This window comes from Mobula birostris, chromosome 8 (genome assembly GCF_030028105.1).
Source record: "Mobula birostris isolate sMobBir1 chromosome 8, sMobBir1.hap1, whole genome shotgun sequence".
Taxonomy (NCBI): Eukaryota; Metazoa; Chordata; class Chondrichthyes; order Myliobatiformes; family Myliobatidae; genus Mobula; species Mobula birostris.
Window position 1 is genome coordinate 37,247,523 of NC_092377.1, and position 18,122 is coordinate 37,265,644.

Sequence of the window (18,122 nt, forward strand, 5' to 3'; positions counted from 1 at the left end):
TTGCTCTTTTACAGATTGTTGGGTGTGATGTTATGGCCAGCATTGAATCATGTCTGAAGGATGGTTGTAGTTGGGAGATGAATGTCCAAGGTTATTGTATTGGAGGGATAGAAATGTAGGCGGGGGGGTGGCATGACATCAAATCATTAGAAATATGTGACATAGGATCAGAGGATGTTGAATCCTTGTGAGTTGAGTTAAGAAACTGCAGGGGTGAAAGGACCCTGATGGCAGTTATATACTGGCCTCCCGACAGTAGCTGGGATGTGGACCACAGATTACAATGGGAAAAAGAAAAGGCGTGTCAAAAGGGCAATGTTCTGATAGTCATAGGAGATTTTAACATGCAGGTCGATTGGGAAAATTAGGTTGGTAATGGATCTCAAGGGAGTGAATTTGTTGAATGCCTACAAGATGGCTTTTTAGAGCAGTTTGTCATGGAGGCTACCAGGGGATCAACTGCACTGGATTGGGTGTTATGTAATGAACCAGAGGTGATTAGGGGCTAAAGGTAAAAGAACCCTTAGGAGGCAGTGATCACAATATCATTGACTTCAACTTGAAATTAGATAGAGAGAAAGTACAGTCTGATGCAGCAGTATTTCAGTGGAGTAAGGGCGATTACAGTGGTATGAGAGAGGGGTTGGCCAAAGGAAATTGGAAGGAGCTGCTGACAGGGACGACAGCAGAGCAGCAATGGTGTGAGGGTCTGGGAAAAATGAGGAAGGAGCAGGATAGATGTACTCCAAAAGCAAAGAAATACTCAAATGGCAAAATTGTACAACCATAGCTGACAAGGGAAGTGAAAGCTAATGTAAAAACAAATGAAAGGGCCTACAACAAAGCAAAAATTAGTGGGAAGCTTTTAAAACCCTACAGAGAGCAACTAAAAGAATTATTAGCAGGGGAAAGATGAAATGTGAAAGCAAGGTAGCAAACACTATCAAGGTGGATAGAAAAAGCTTTTTCAAGTATATAATAAACAAAAGAGAGATGAGAATTGATACAGGACTGCTAGAAAATGAGGCCAGATAAATAATAACGGGGGACAAGGAGATGGCAGGGAACTAAATGAATATTTTGCAACAAGCTTCACAGTGGAAGACACTAGCCGTCTGCCAGGTGTTAAAGGGTGTGAAGGAAGAGAAGTGACTGCAGTTAGTATTACAAGGGAGAAGATGCTTAAAAATCTCAAAGACCTCAAGGTACATAAGTCACCTGGACCTGACGAACTGCACCCTAGGGTTCTGAAAGAGGTAGCGGTAGAGATTGTGGAGGCATTAATAATGATCTTTCAAAAATCATTGGACTCTGGCATGGTGCCAGGGGACTGGAAAATTGCAAATGTTACTCCACTCTTTAAGAAAGGAGGAAGGCAGCAGAAAGGAAATTATAGACCAGTTAGCCTGACCTTAGTGATGGGAAGATGTTGAAGGCAATTGTTGAGGATGAGGTTATAGAGTAGTTGGTGACACAGGACAAGATAGGACAAAGTCAGCATGGTTTCCTTACGTGAAAATTTTGCCTGACTGACCTGTTGGAATTCTTTGAGGAGATTACAAGTAGGATAGATAAAGGGGATGTAGTGGATGTTGTATATTTTGATTTTCAGAAGGGCTTTGGCAAGGTGTCACACACAAGGCTGCTTACCAATTTAAGAGCCCATGGTATTACAGGAAAGTTCCTAGTATGGTTTAACAATTGGCTGATTGATGGAGGCAGCGTGTGGGAATAAAAGGATCCTCTTTTGGTTGGCTGCCAATGTCTAGTGGTTTTCCACAGGGGTCAATGTTGGGGCCGCTTCTTTTTATGCTGTATATCAATGATATAGATGGTGTAACAGATGGCTTTGTTGACGAGCTTGCCGACGATACTAAGATTGGTGAAGAGGCAGGTGCTGTTGAGGAAACAGGTAGGCTGCAGAAGGATTTAGACAGACTAGGAGAGTGGGCAAGAAAGTGGCAAATGAAATGCAATGTTGGAAAATGTATGGTCATGACTTTGGTAGTAGAAATAGATGTGCAGTCTATTTTCTAAATGGGTAGAAAATCCAAAAATCTGACATGCAACGGGACTTGGGAGTCCTTGTGCAGAACACCCTAAAGGTCAACTTGCAGGTGGTGAGGCAGGCAGATGCAATGTCAGTATTCATTCTAAGAGATCTAGAATACAAGAGCAGGGTGGTGATGCTGAGGCTTCATAAGGCACTGGTGAGGCCTCACCTTGGGTATTGTCAACAGTTTTGGGCACCTCATCTGCGAAAAGATGTGCTAGCATTGGAGAGGGTTCAGAGGAGGTTCAGAAGGATGGTTCCAGAATTGAAAGTGTGATCATATGAGGAATGTTTGATGGTGCTCAGCTGGAATTTAGAAGGATGAGGGGTGATCTCATTGAAACCTTTCGAATGTTGAAAGGCCTGGACAGAGTAGATGTGGAAAGGATCTTTTGCATGGTGGTAGGAGTTGAGGACAAGAGGGCATAGCCTCAGGATAGAGGGGTGTCCATTTAAAACAGAAACACGGAGAAATTTCTTTAGCCGGGGTTGCTGAATTTGTGGAATTTGTTACCACAGGCAGCTGTGGAGGCCAGGATGTATTTAAGACGAAGGTTGATAACCTCTTAATTAGCCACAGGATCAAAAGTTATGGGGAAAAGGCTGGAGAACGGGACTGACGAGCGGAAAGAGAAAGGATCAGCCAAGATGAACGGTGGAGCAGACTTGATGGGCCAGATGGCTTAATTTTGCTCTTATGTTTTATGGTCTTATGGTCTTATGTTGCAGTCAACCAATCCTCACACTTGATAGTGGAAAAACATCACTTCTATGTGAAAAGAATGTCAAATTAATTCAAGTTACCTGTCACCAACTTGAACATTATCCATTCTAAATTAGTCCAGCAGCAGAAGTAGATGGATCTGTTCCACCAGGTTCCTTCATAATACTGGGAGAGTAATTCATCTCCGGTCATCAGTCCCACAGCAAAGTTGTTATCTTTTGACTATGCTCACTGAACTGTACTTATTTTCATTAAAGCCGGAGGGGTGGATTTGTGTTCTGCTGGCTTGCTTTCTTCTCCATGACTATCTCCAACTCCTGGGAGCACAAACCAAGTATATAGAGCACAAGAGGACACAGGTTTAAGGTGCTGGGGAGTAGGTACAGAGGAGATGTCAGAGTAAGTTTTTTACACAGAGAGTGGTGAGTATGTGGAGTGGGCTGCCGGCGACGGTGGTGGAGGCGGATACGATAGGGTCTTTTAAGAGACTTTTGGATAGGTACATGGAGCTTAGAAAAATAGAGGGCAGTGGGTAAGCCTAGCAATTTCTAAGGTAGGGACATGTTCGGCACAACTTTGTGAGCTAAAGGGCCTGTATTGTGCTGTAGGTTTTCTATGTTTCGATGTTTCTATAGTGCCCTCCCTTGTAATTTACTCCCTCGAGTTCTAGAGTCATGGTTGCTGACCTCTCAATTTTTGACACTGTATTCTTCCCATTACAATGTGTTTGTAACCACAAAGGAGGCTGTTTTCTACCTGCATTGTGAATAAGTACTGAAGTTTGGAAATCTTTTCCATATTTGTTATTGATGATCATATGTCTAGCTAAGCATGGGAAAAAGCTGCCTTACCCATTGATCTCAGTCATTTCTGTTGTGCAAACACTTGACTCCCTAAACAGATACTCTGTTATGATTCCTATCACTGGCAAAGACGACTGTCTGGAAAGAGGAAAAAAATTCCAGGCTATACTTAAATCCTCCTGACTGAAAAATATACAAGACCCACCAACTCTTAAAAATTCCTGGCTCAAGGTGGAGCAGGGACGTTAGGGATGGAATTGAGAACATCCATTATGTGCATCAGGAGAACAGAAACGCATCATGAAGGATCATAGCAGCGCATCATCTCACAAAGCATGTCCTTCACAATTTTGCCGTTTGAATCTGTGAATCCTCTTTAGCTTCAGCCATGAGCTTGGAACCCCAGAAGGCGATTTCTTCTTTGGTTTTGGCAACACACTTAAATCTCAGGAGTTCATCAGGATTCAATTTTTCAGTCTTGCCTTTTCCTCCTGGCCCATCAGTTTCCTGTTGACTAATCACACCCTGGAGACGCAAAAAACAGCAGATGTTGTAATCTGGAGCAAAAGATAAATAAATTGCTGGAGGAACTCAGAACATTGAATAGCATCTGTGGAAGTCATATCCTGGTAATGACAACTTATCAAGTGTCATTGAATGACATCCATTCAGTTTATGATATTAAAGTACTGTTCTCATACACTGGTCACCTAGTGTGACTTTCAACAAAGGCTGTTAATCATTAGCAAGGAATTGGGAACCTCTTCCCTATTACAGCCAGTGATCTTCTCCGCAGAAGATGGTCTTCAACCTAAAACATAAGCCATCCGTTATTTATTTACATACACATATTCTTTTTCTCTCTCTCCTTTTTCTCCCTCTGTCCCTCTCACTATATCCCTTGCCCATCGTCTGGGCTTTCTCCCCCCCTCCCTTTTCTTTCTCCCTGGGCCTCCTGTCCCATGATCCTCTCATATCCCTTTTGCCAATCACCTGTCCAGCTCTTGGCTCCATCCCTCCCCCTCCTGTCTTCTCCTATCATTTTGGATCTCCTCCTCCCCCACCCACTTTCAAATCTCTTACTAGCTCTTCTTTCATTTAGGCCTGACGAAGGGTCTCGGCCCGAGATGTTGACTGTACCTCTTCCTAGAGATGCTGCCTGGCCTGCTGCGTTCACCAGCAACTTTTATGTGTGTAGCTCTATTTTTGTTTCTTTCTACATTTGCTGCCTGAACTGCAGAGTGATTCTGGCATTTTTTAAGATTTATTTTACATTGTCCCCTTTGGATCTAATTATCTTTTTTCAAATCAAGGGTGGGATGAGCAAAGAATGAGTAATGAACTGAATGGGTCAACACTCGACTATAATTTTGTTGTGAATCATTTTAATATCACTTTTGTGTTTTGAAATACAAATATGATAATGAAGAGAAAAGCAGCTAGAACAACTAATTTAAATATCTATTTTGTACCTACCTTGTTCCTCATTCTATATGCATACTATTTAAGTATTCAAACCATTTTTAAATGATAGAGATCTCTATTTTTAAATTTAGTTCATTATTCAGATTTTTTTTCAGAAAGCTTTCTCCTCTTCATTTGAGATTCTAAAGCACGGTTTCCCACTCTGGGGTCCACAGACCCTTCAGTTAATTGTAAAGGTTGGGAACCCCTGCTCTACAGCAATAACTGGCAATAAAATATGTCATGATAAAATGGAAAAAAAATCCTCCCTTTTGCTACTACAATTCCATCAGAATGCCCACACTGTGTACGCTTTATATGTTCCCACCGTATAAGTATGAGTCAGTGAGTGCAAAGGTCTATCCAGGAAATTTCAGCTTTACCAAAATTAATAACTCTGCTGAGAAATTTTGAATGTACCAAAAAGGGTTTTTGACACGTAACCGTGACAGAATGGATCAATCATTTTATATTATTTTGCCGTGTATGTGGTCTGATGAGCTGTGGTTTGCAAGCAGTAGGGTATGACTCCTGTCAGTCATGTGGTTTTCAGGAACCCAATATATCTGAAATGGCCTTTGTGTTGACACCGTACTGAGATGTTCTTTCCAACTATTAGTTTCTATACCGTGCAGGTGCAAAACACGTATAGAACTAACAACTCTATGGAATTAATAGCTATGATCCAACTTACCTCTCATATCATTTTTAGAATAGCAAATAACTCGCTTAAGGGGATGAATTTTGATTTTAAAAATTTCAATGTACCAGTTTAAACATTGAGTACTCTTCAAACTGCAACCTTGAGTTTAAAACTAATTGAAATTTGTGATTTTAAAGACCAGGTGTAGGTTGCTAAAGTGGAGATATGGCATGGAAATGTGATGCACAGTTAACCTAAGCAGATAGAATACCAACTTCATGCTGCCCACTCATTTGTAGACAAGCCCCAGTTCTTTGTTTGGCCAATGGTGAGAAGGGCGTTGACTCTCTAACTCATAGCCCGAGTCCTTGCACCAGTCCACACCGCCTTCAGGGCACAGGAGAGCGGATAAGAACATTAAGAATTTCCTTCTGGCATGTGGGTTGGAAAGAAGATGGAAATAACTGCAATTGTCTTTGTTGAGACATGTTGCAAGTAGTTTCTCACCGCAGCATGCTTTTCCTCTGTGAGGCTGTTCCCAGTGACTCAGGCTGAGATAAATAACAATTACTGTCAGAAGATTTGCAGGTTTATAAAACAGCCCCCCGGGCAGCATGGTCACGTAGTGGTTGGCACAATGGTTTATAATACCAGCAATCCGGGTTTAACTTCCGCCACTGTCTGTCAGAGTCTATATGTTCTCTCCATGACTGTGCTCCAGTTCAAAGACGTACCGGATGGGCGGTTGTAAATTGTCCTGTGATTAGGCTAGGATTAAATTGAGGGAATTGCTGGATGGTGCGGCTCGAAGGGACGGAAGGGCTGATTTCACACTGAATCTCAATAGATAAATAATCTGTGGCTTTCGCAGTGCAAGGATTTGTCCATTAATGAGTGCTGCAGATGGGCATGTCCCGTAGTCCAGGACTATGTGCTGATGGGTAGACGAGAGCTTGGTGCAGCCACTGCGAAGGTTCTAGAGGGACCTCCCATCATTGTTCACTGAGGAGCTGGAACCTGTGGGAAAACCAAGCATATTCTCGATTGTGGAAATGTTAAGAATAGGAAAAGAAAAGTCATGTGATATACTGCTAAGCTTTCAAATGGAACAAGGTACTTGGTATGCCATGTATGGTTCAGAAACATTTTTATATTGAGATCAGAGACCAAGAATTAATCATATATTTGAAAATTTTTGAATATATTTTTGTAAAACAAACATGGGAGACAGCAGGCTCTATGGTTTCCAGCAACTGCATAGGAAAACTTACTGAACAGGAGAAAAGTCTTGTGCACGCATGAGATGTCTTGTACTCGTGAAAAGGGAATGGAAAGAGGTAAATGTGATAGTTAAGTCAGGAATCATCCTAAGGTTCTGGATACTGAGCACCAATAAATTCAATGACTTCAACAACGAGGTGAAGACTGGTGAACAGATGTTTAATTGCGATATCCAACAATCTGCATCAGTAGGCACATTTGCTTCTTAATTTTTAATGATGCACACAAGAGATTGCTTGTTTTGAAGTGTTTCTCCAGCAGGTTGATGATGGCTATTCTTAATATCCATTCTGAGTGGTGGGTTTCGCGGGTGGAAGGTTTTCCCATTGGCTCCAATATAACCATGACTCCTTGATGTCAAATGCTATTACTCTCTTTTCAACTCAGGAGTTTAGTTCTTCAGTCCATATTTGGACCAAGTCTATAATGAGGTTAGGAGTTCACAGACTTTGTCAGAACCCAAAATGAACTTCTGTGATCAGGTGGTTGTCAGGCAATTCACACTTAATAGAACTATTGATGATCACTTTCTTCACTTTGCTGATGTTTGAGAATAGTTAATGGCTGTGTTGGATTTAGAACACAGGACAGTACAGCACAATACAGACTCTTTGGCCCATGATGTTGTGCCAACCTATATACATGTACTCCGTAATCAACCTAATCTTTCCCTCCTTCACAGCTCATAACCCTCCATTTTCTTACATCCATATGCCAGTCTAGGAGCCCCTTAAATAACCCTATAGCAGGAGCCTCTACCACGTGCATTCCAGGCATGGTGAAAAAAAAACCTTCCTTGTATATTTCCCCTAGGTGTTCCTCCACTCGTCTTAAATGGATGTCCTCTGGTACTGGCCATTGCCATCCTGGGAAAAGGGGTCACACTGTCTGCTATATTTATGCCTCTGCGTAATCTTATACACGTTTATCAAGTTGCCACTCATTCTCCTTCGTTCCAAACAGAAAAAACCTAAAACCTTTCTTCATAAGACATGTTCTCAAATCCACACAGCATCCTGGTGAATCTCCTTGGCACGCTCTTTAAAGCTTCCAATCCTTCTTATAATGAGGCAAGCAGAACTAAACACAGAACTCTAAGAGTGTCCAGATAGAGTTTTATAGATCTGCAACATTATCACGCGGCTCTTGAGTTCAATCTTATTACAAATGAAGTACAGCACACCAATGCCTTCTTAACCATCCTATAAACTTGCATGGAAACTTTAAGGGATGTGTCTATATCCTGTATTGCCTATGACAATCATCTACACCATCCACGACATCTCCAACCTTTGTTTCATCTGCAAATTTAGTAACCCATCCCTCCACTTTTTCTACCATGTCATTTATAAAAAGCACAAAGAGATGGGGTCGCAGAGCAGATCTCTGTGGAACACCATTAGAACATGACAGATCCCTTTCCAGAACACACTGGTGACAATCCTGGAGAAGGAAATGACACTAGCTTTCTGTTCATCTTTATAGAACATAGAACATAGAATAGTACAGCACAGTACAGGTCCTTCGGCCCACGATGTTGTGCCGACCCTCAAACTCTGCCTCCCATATAAGCCCCCACCTTAAATTCCTCCATATACCTGCATAGTAGTCTCTTAAACTTCACTAGTGTATCTGCCTCCACCACTGATTCAGGCAGTGCATTCCACGTATCAACCACTCTCTGAGTAAAAAACCTTCCTCTAATATCCCCCTTGAACTTCCCACCCCTTACCTTAAAGCCATATCCCCTTGTATTGAGCAGTGGTGCCCCGGGGAAGAGGCGCTGGCTATCCACTCTATCTATTCCTCTTATTATCTTGTACACCTCTATCATGTCTCCTCTCATCCTCCTTCTCTCCAAGGAGTAAAGCCCTAACTCCCTTAATCTCTGATCATAACGCATACTTTCTAAACCAGGCAGCATCCTGGTAAATCTCCTCTGTACCCTTTCCAATGCTTCCACATCCTTCCTATAGTGAGGTGACCAGAACTGGACACAGTACTCCAAGTGTGGCCTAACCAGAGTTTTATAGAGCTGCATCACTACATCGCGACTCTTAAACTCTATCCCTCGACTTATGAAAGCTAACACCCCATAAGCTTTCTTAACTACCCTATCCACCTGTGAGGCAACTTTCAGGGATCTGTGGACATGTATCCTGAGATCCCTCTGCTCCTCCACACTACCAAGTATCCTGCCATTTACTTTGTACTCTGCCTTGGAGTTTGTCCTTCCAAAGTGAACCACCTCACACTTCTCTGGGTTGAACTCCATCCGCCACTTTTCAGCCCACTCCTGCATCCTATCAATGTCCCTCTGCAATCTTCAACAATCCTCTACACTATCTAGAACACCACCAACCTTTGTGTCGTCTGCAAACTTGCCAACCCACCCTTCTACCCCCACATCCAGGTCGTTAATAAAAATCACGAAAAGTAGAGGTCCCAGAACAGATCCTTGTGGGACACCACTAGTCACAATCCTCCAATCTGAATGTACTCCCTCCACCACCACCCTCTGCCTTCTGCAGGCAAGCCAATTCTGAATCCTCCTGGCCAAACTTCCCTGGATCCCATGCCTTCTGACTTTCTGAATAAGCCTACCGTGTGGAACCTTGTCAAATGCCTTACTAAAATCCATATAGATCACATCCACTGCACTACCCTCATCTATATGCCTGGTCATCTCCTCAAAGAACTCATCTGGCTCTTATATTGGTACAAATTCCTCTAGAGTTAGACACCTTAAGTTACAGCCCATTTAGTTTAACATTTTCTTTTATTTTTCAGCTTGGAATCTTTTTCTTTTCAAGTTAGAGTTGTTCTCTTTCTGGAATTACAGGAGTATGTATCTCATCCTTATGCTAACAGCGACTATCCCTTACTCATTTGTAGTGAATGTAATTGGCAACTAATGTGTTAATGCAGCAATTCCTTGAAACTTTTCAAATGGCCAAAAACAATTGGCCTTTTGGTGATGCCCATTTCTGACAAAGATCTCAAAGGCTCTTGGGTTGGTTGAGACTAAGCTTCCATTTTCAGAGACTTATGGCAAGGCTTCTTTTCAAGGAGAATCGTTTCCCTGATGTTGCTTGATGATTCATCCTTTTATAGTAATACAGTATGTACATTAAATTATTTTGGTTGATAAAATCAAGAACATTATTGTGGTACAACCAAAAGCAGAAGTTAAGTAAAACTCAGCAAGTTACAATGGAATATTGAGTTTATTTATATTCATATATTCAAAGAGTTATGCAGTACATGAATAAACCTTCGATCCAACTCACCCCACTAATCCGTTTTGCCTACATTTGGCCAATACCCCTGTAATCTTTCTCTATCCTTGCTCCTTATAACTTATGAACCTCTGTAGTGTCATGTAATAGCCTCCTTCCCTCCCAGGGAAAATGGTCCAAACTGATCCAATCTGAGATAGTACAAGGGAAAATATCAGAATGCAGAATAAACTGTTACATTTACAGAGAAAGTTCAGTGCAGACAGACAATAAGGTGTAAGGTCATTATGAGGTAGATTGTGAAGTCAAGAATCCATCTTGTCCTACCAGGGGACTGTTCAATAGTCTTATAACAGTGGGATAGAAGCTTTCCTTGAGCTTGGTGGTATTGCAAATTTTACCTGATGGTAGGGGAGAGAAGAAAGAATGTCCAGAGTAGTTGGGGTCTTTGATCATGCTGGCTGCTTTACTGAGGCAGCGAGAATTGTAGACAGGCTCCATGGAGGGGAGGCTGGCTTCTGTGATGTGCTGAGCTGTGTCCACAACTCTCAGTATTTTCTTGCTGTCTCGGACAGAGCAGTTGCCATACCAACTAGGTACAATACATTCAATGGTGTACTGACACCAATCGTTGAGTGTCAAAGGGGACATGCCAAATTCATTTCACCTCCTCAGGAAATAGAGACGCTGGTGTACTTTCTTGGCCATTCCTTCTACATGGCTGCACCAGGGCAGGCTATTGATGATGTTTGCTCCTAGGAACTTGAAGGTCTCAATCCTCTTAACCTCAATGCCATAGGCCTCCTTGCACTACACTGTTTGATGAGGGTAAGTTCTTAGCCTTACTATAGCAGGGTATTCCTATGAGGAGAAATGACCATGATGGGCCTATCCTCAAAGTATTAATAAGAATAGGTGGATTTCCTCTCAGATGGACTAATGAACTGAACTCATAAATTTGTATGTGGGTAAATTAGCTGTTTTTACCCACACACCTGTGCAAGATTCGTGTGAATCTTTTCTGCACCCATTCCAGCTTAATCACATCCTTCCTCTTCTGTGACAATTGAAACTGCACACAATACTTCATCTGCAGCTGAACCAGTGATTTGTACAATTTTAACATATTGTCCCAACTCTTATACTCAATAGCTTGACTGATGAAAACAAGACTTTTACATCACCCAGTCTACTTTTGTTCCCTCTTTCAGGGAATAGAGTACTTGAATCCCAAGGTGTCACTGTTGAATAAAGTTCCCAGGTTCCCAGGTCCAGCCATTCATTGTATATGTCCTATCCTGCTTTAACTTCGCAAAACTTATCACTTTACACATGTTGCTTTTGAAAACTTTCCTGAACACTGATATTGGAAAGTGAAAGAAAAGCTGTAGATTCTGGAAGCTGTCATCAAAACAGGAAATACTGGAGATTCTCTGGCAGCTTCTATGAAGAGACGAAGAAAGTTAATTTTTAAGGTTCATCTTTTCATTGGGCCGAATGAGTCCCAAGATTTATAGACAACAAACAGGGTCATACTATATGTAGTTTTGCAGAACTTACAGCACGATTAGGCATTCTTTTTTCTCACACGTTGGTTCCCCCTGTTCCAGATATCTGCTCTGGAAAGGAATGAGGGTGAAATGGCAGAGAGATAGCAGTGGTAATGCAAGTTGGTTCTGGTGCACATTGGCCCAGGTCAATATCTATCAAATGATAGTAAAAATGTTGCGTGTGGTGGTTGCCGGCAAAGACTTTGGGGAGTCAGCCTGCTCCACTGATGAATGGCAATCAGCTAACTAGTGAGACCTGGGGCTGCACCTCCCACAGTTTTTGTATGGATGAGAGAGAGAGAGAGAGAGAGAGAGAGAGAGAGAGAGAGAGAGAGAGAGAGAGAGAGAGAGAGAGAGAGACCCACCCATTCTTCCAGTCTTCAGTGCTGTGTGGTTCAGATTATTCTTCACCTCCCAAAGAATGATGGCTAGTGGCAGCGGTAGGAATGACAGGTGGTACTCAATTTGACAAACCTTATGTCTTTGCAAGTCTTTGAAGTTTAAGCTTTTTTTTCTCATTAGCTAAGATGTCTCCTGATTTCATTTGTACTGCCTACAACGCAGATAAATTTTCTTAATGATCATCCTGAAACTTAGGTAGATCCTTACCAACAAAATTCTGGTGAAATATAGTCAGTGTCATATTGTTGGAAACACGAGAGTCAATTTCCTCACAGTCAGCTCCAAGAAGGAACAAAATGGAAGTGAGCCAATAATCATTGCTCACCCTCAGTTTATACTGGCACTGGTGATGGTAAAAATTAAATTACCACATGCCATTTTTCAGCCTTTGTAATCTGATATTTGTAACAAAAACCCATTATGCAGTTGTGTATAGGAATATTGTGTAAAGATATCAGTCACATCTTGTAGTTTCATTATTAGTCTTGTCACGCATACAAGCTATTAAGAATTTATGTGAACAAATTCTTCAGTAGAATTTGTGAATCATGAAGTAGTTAAAATCATATTTCAACAAAGACTGAAGTCAGAGAATATGAGCATCCTCTCCTGCAGCACTGTAATTAGTCATCGAGATCTTCCACCCGACCTACCCCTTAATCTTCCCACTGAGAAGTTGCTGAGCTCCACACTTTTTCCACATGCCGGTGTTTATCTCACTGTGGACAGTAAGCTAGATTCCTGCAGGGAGATGGTGGATGAAGTATTTCGAATATGGAATTCATTGAAAGGATAAAGCAGAGGGTTTTCCTGATCACGTTCTTTTATATTCGATGAACACTTATCAAGAAATTCATCTTCATCCACGCTATTTCTGCAATAGGAAATGCATAATTAATACTGCTAACCAGTCGAATAGTTTCTTTCCTTCTGCTGTTTCACTGGTATTTAGCTTCTCTTTATCGCTCTCATTTTCTTTTCTGTCTCTTTTTTTACTTGTTTCAGGTTGCTTATCAGCATTGTGATAATGCTCTTTCCTTTCTTATCACCAGTTCTCCTTCATCCTCCTCCGCTGTTTCCATCTGCCCCCCTTCCCCGCCTCCTTAACCGAATTCTACACTCCACCTTCTTCTCCTATCAGGTGCCATTTGTCACTTCCCAGCTTCTGTCATTAGTTCCACTCTTCCCTTCTGCCACATTCCTATTGCTCCTCTCCACCCCGATCCAGCTAGCGCTCGCTGGCTCTTGCTTCCCTTTCTGTCATCTATTTACATTGGCTTCCTCCTCTCTAACTTTCAGTCCAGAAGAAAGGATGTATCTCAAAACATCAGCTCTTCATTTTCCTCCAGCATCTTGTTTATTGCTTCTGATTCTAGTAACTGGATCCTTGTGTCTCTTATTCTTGCCACTCTCTTTCCTCCTTTGAGTCACTCTCTACTGCAGTTGGAGTCACTCTCTGCTGAAAGTTGGAGAAACTGCCAATGGCGTCATTGTCATGGTTTTGTCCTCCTGCACCTGCTCCGTTTGTGCCTTTCTCAGTTCCCCCACACTGTGCATGAAGACATGAAAGAACTAATTCTATGATAGATTTACCGAACTACCATGATGACTTCATCCTCAGGAAGTGTGCCTCCTCCACCTACCCCCCACTGCCCTGGATTCTTCCAATGATTGCTAAGTGAATAAAAAGCTCATGATGAGGTGTGCTTCTTGTCACCAACAACAATGGTCCTCCTGAGTTAACAGCTGGTCTTCGGGACTGCCTTCATACCCGTCAGGTCCCTTACCAAGATTTCCTGCCATCATTGTGAAAGTGAGGGATATGGATTGAACTCTGTGAAAAGCAGTGAAAGATTGAAAACTGCTGACAGCAGTTACACTTTGTCCCAGTACATGTTCAGGGGAAGCCATAAGAGAGGACATGTGCAGGACAACAATTTGACAGCATTTTCATTCACGACTCAATTGTGTCTCATTGGACTGAGCACCAGATATTGCAGCTAGAATGGACGTGCCGCAGATTTACCCTTCTTCAAACTCTTCCTCCCTATCATGGAGCATGAGCAACCTTGTACTGTAAGAATGACCAGAGCATTCCCAGGAAGGACCAAAACACAGTCAAGCAATGATTTGTGAGCTGTGGAAACTGAAAGGATGCACAGTTGTGATCTGAATAGTAATGAGTTGGAACAAAAATGGTGGAGTCTATTGATGATGTAACAGTGAAGGGATCTGGAGAGGAAGGATTTGTGCCTGGTGCAGGTGTGACCTGAATACTGGGATTCCAATTTTGACAGCACCTGAGAGGAGCTCACACTTGTCTCAATGTTGCGATGACCTTGCATTCTCCACTCATGGTGGACATGCTTAAAATTAAGGATTTAGGTAAGAGGAAAGAGTTTTAGAAGGATCTGGAGAAGATTGCTCTTACCAGAGGTCTGGAGCATAATACTGGTGAGGATACAGCTTCTTTCCAACTGTGATAAGACTGCTGAACGGATCCTGACCCGTATCTGGGCCGTACCCTCCAAATATCTGGACCTGCATCTCGGTTTTTTTGCACTACCTTACTTTCCATTTTTCTATTTTCTATTTATGATTTATAATTTAAATTTTTAATATTTACTATCGATTTGTAATCCAGGGAGCGGGAAGCGCAGAATCAAATATCGCTATGATGATTGTACGCTCTAGTATCAATTGTTTGGCGACAATAAAGTAAAGTATAATGGAGGCAGATGTTCTTATAACATTGAAGAAGTATATAGACAAGCTAAAGATGCTACAGGCTAAGTACTGATAAATAAGGATTAATGCAAATGGATTCTTGATAGTCAGCATGAAGATAATGGGCCAAAAGGTCTGTTTCTGTGTTGTATGACTCTATTATTCTAATTGCTTGCCTCTATTTGAATGTTTACTTTCAGTAACTCATCTACTAGAACACATGAGTTCCTTTCAATATCTTTCATAACTTAAGAAAAAGACTTCACTTTGCTATTTTTTCCTCAAAATGGATGGCTTCATGCACATTCCAACCGCCATGTGCTCAGAAATTCAGTCACTTTGCTTTTGTGACACTTCAGGCTCCCTTATTATTCTCACATCTCATACCGTAACTCTGCTTTGTATCAGCAGCAAACCTGGTTTTATTATCAATAAAAAAGAAAATTCTGGAAAACACTGGAAGCACCTCTACTTCCTTAGAAGTTTGTGAAGATTCCACACAACATCTAAAACTCTGAAAAACTTCTGTAGATGTATGATGGAAGGTATATTGATTGATTGTCCTGGTACAGAAACTCCAATGTTCTTGAAAAGAAAATCCTGCAAGAACATAGAACATAGAATAGTACAGCACAGTGCAGGCCCTTCGGCCCACAATGTTGTGCTGACCCTCAAACCCTGCCTCCCATATAAGCCCCCACCTTAAATTCCTCCATATACCTGTCTAGTAATCTCTTAAACTTCACTAGTGTATCTGCCTCCACCACTGACTCAGGCAGTGCATTCCACGCACCAACCACTCTCTGAGTGAAAAAACTTCCTCTAATATCCCCCTTGAACTTCCCACCCCTTACCTTAAAGCCAGGTCCTCTTGTATTGAGCAGTGGTGCCCTGGGAAAGAGGCGCTGGCTATCCACTCTATCTATTCCTCTTATTATCTTGTAGTGTTAGATATGGCCGAGTCCATCACGGGTAAAAACCTCCACACCATTGAGCACTGTGGCAGGAAAGCAGCATCCATCATCAGGGACCTCCACCACCCAGGTCACGCTCTCTTCTCATTGTTACCATCAGGAAGGAGGTATGGAAGCCTGAAGGTACACACTCAGTGATTCAGGAACAGCTTCTCCTCTGCCATACAATTCCTAAATGGATATTGAACCTATGAACACTATCTCACTTTATGAACAAAGTTTGAAGCACCACCCTTATGCTTCCCAATCTGAAAATAGCTTGCTTAATCTCCCTCTCTTTTCTGTCCATTGACTAATCCTTACTCCAAGTCATGAATTCCATGTACTCTATTTGCATTTAATTGAATCATAGAATTGAGCATAGAGCATGGAACCAGACACAAGAAAGACTACAGGTGGCTGAAATTTTGAGGAACATAGACAAAATACTATGAGGAACTCAGAAAGTCAGGCAGCATCAATGGAGGAAAATAAACAGTCAATATTGCAGGCCGATATTGCACTTCACCTGGAAACAAACCATTTACATATTACAGACTGTAGTACACCACCCTATTCAATTTAAGTACTCCACCAAATGTGGTTACAATGATTAACAGCCATGGAAAATTTCCTTCCTAGATCTTCAGCATTTTGCAGCCTTTATTGTTGTTGTCTTGATACTTCATCTGGGAAGCTCATGGGGCATTTGAGGAAAATGCATGCCACTCAGCTTGAAAGAAAATTTGGGATAGGTGTTGAGCTATTCACTGGGAATTAAGGAAAGATGAGGTGATGTACTTTAGACTTTCAAGAGGTCTTTGATAAGGCCTCACACATGGTATTATCGAAGATATATTAAATAGATCTCCCTTTGCTCTGTCAAATACATGTAAAAGAAGCTATTTGCAAGTGACAGAGGGTTTCTCCAAATATTCTGTTCATATATATTGCACAATTAATATTGCGAAGCAGATTATCTGCTCATATTGGTGTTTCTGAAAGCTTACTTTGAGCAAAGTGTCTGGTTTGATTTCTGCAGTATACAGAACATAGGCAGTACAGCACAGTATGTATCCTTCAGCCCATGCTGTTGTGCTAAGCTTTTAGCTGACTCCATGATCAATCCAACCCTTCACTCTTAAATAGCTCATAGACTTCCACTTCTCTTCCATCCATATGCCTATCTATGAATTTCTTAAATGTCCTTAAAATATCAAGTCTCCAGCATCGCACCAAACAGTGCATTCCACTTTCTACTGCCTGTGTAAAAATATCTACCTCTGACATCTCAACTACCTTTTCCTCCAATCACCTTAACATTAGGCTCATTACTACCCTGGGAAAAAGCTGTTGGCTGTCCACTCTATCTATGTCTCTTATCCTCTTGTATACTCTATGAAGTCACCTCTCAAAATCCTTTGCTCCAAAAAGAAAAGCCCTAGATTTCTCAAACTTTCCTCTTAAGTCATGCTCTCTAATTCAGGCAGCATTCTGGTAAATCTCTCCTCTGCACCCTTTCTAAAGCTTCCACATCCTTCCTATAATGAGGTGACCAGAAATGAATGCAATACTCCAAGTGTGGTCTAACCAGAGTTTTACCGAGCTGGAACATTATCTTGCAGCTTCTGAACTCTGTCCCCCAATTAATGAAAGCCAACATACCATACGCCTTTTTAACCACTCTATCAACTTGCATTGCAACACTGAGTGCTCTATGGACTTCAACCACTCTGTTTCTCCACACTGCTAAGAATCTTATCTTTCTCCCTGTCCTCTGCCTTCAATTTCAACCTTCTAAAGTTTTTAAACTTTTTGGGATTGAAATTCATCTGCCACCTCTCAAGCCAGGTCTGCATACTGTCCATGTCCTGTTGCAACCCATGATGACCTTCTACACCAGGAGATGGCAACCTTTTTGCCTCTGTGGGCCAGATTGAGTATTACTGAGCAGACGGTGGGCCAGATAAATGCCATGAAAAACTTGAAATATGGGAATTATCCATTTAAATACATCTAGCTATGTTTCACCTCAAATTAATGAATAAAGCTTGCTAGAAAATCATTTGTGCTTAACCAAGGATGCCAATTAATAATCAAAGACCTCAGTTTAATTGCAATTTATTTCAATCAAGGCATCTTTTGAATCTATTAAAAGGACACAAAGAACCTTTAAACATAAGACGTATGAACATAATGCATTGAATGGCGGTAAATTAAGTATAATAAAAAAGAAAATTTTAATGCAAACAGTCAATAAATCAATGTGAAACTTGATGATGT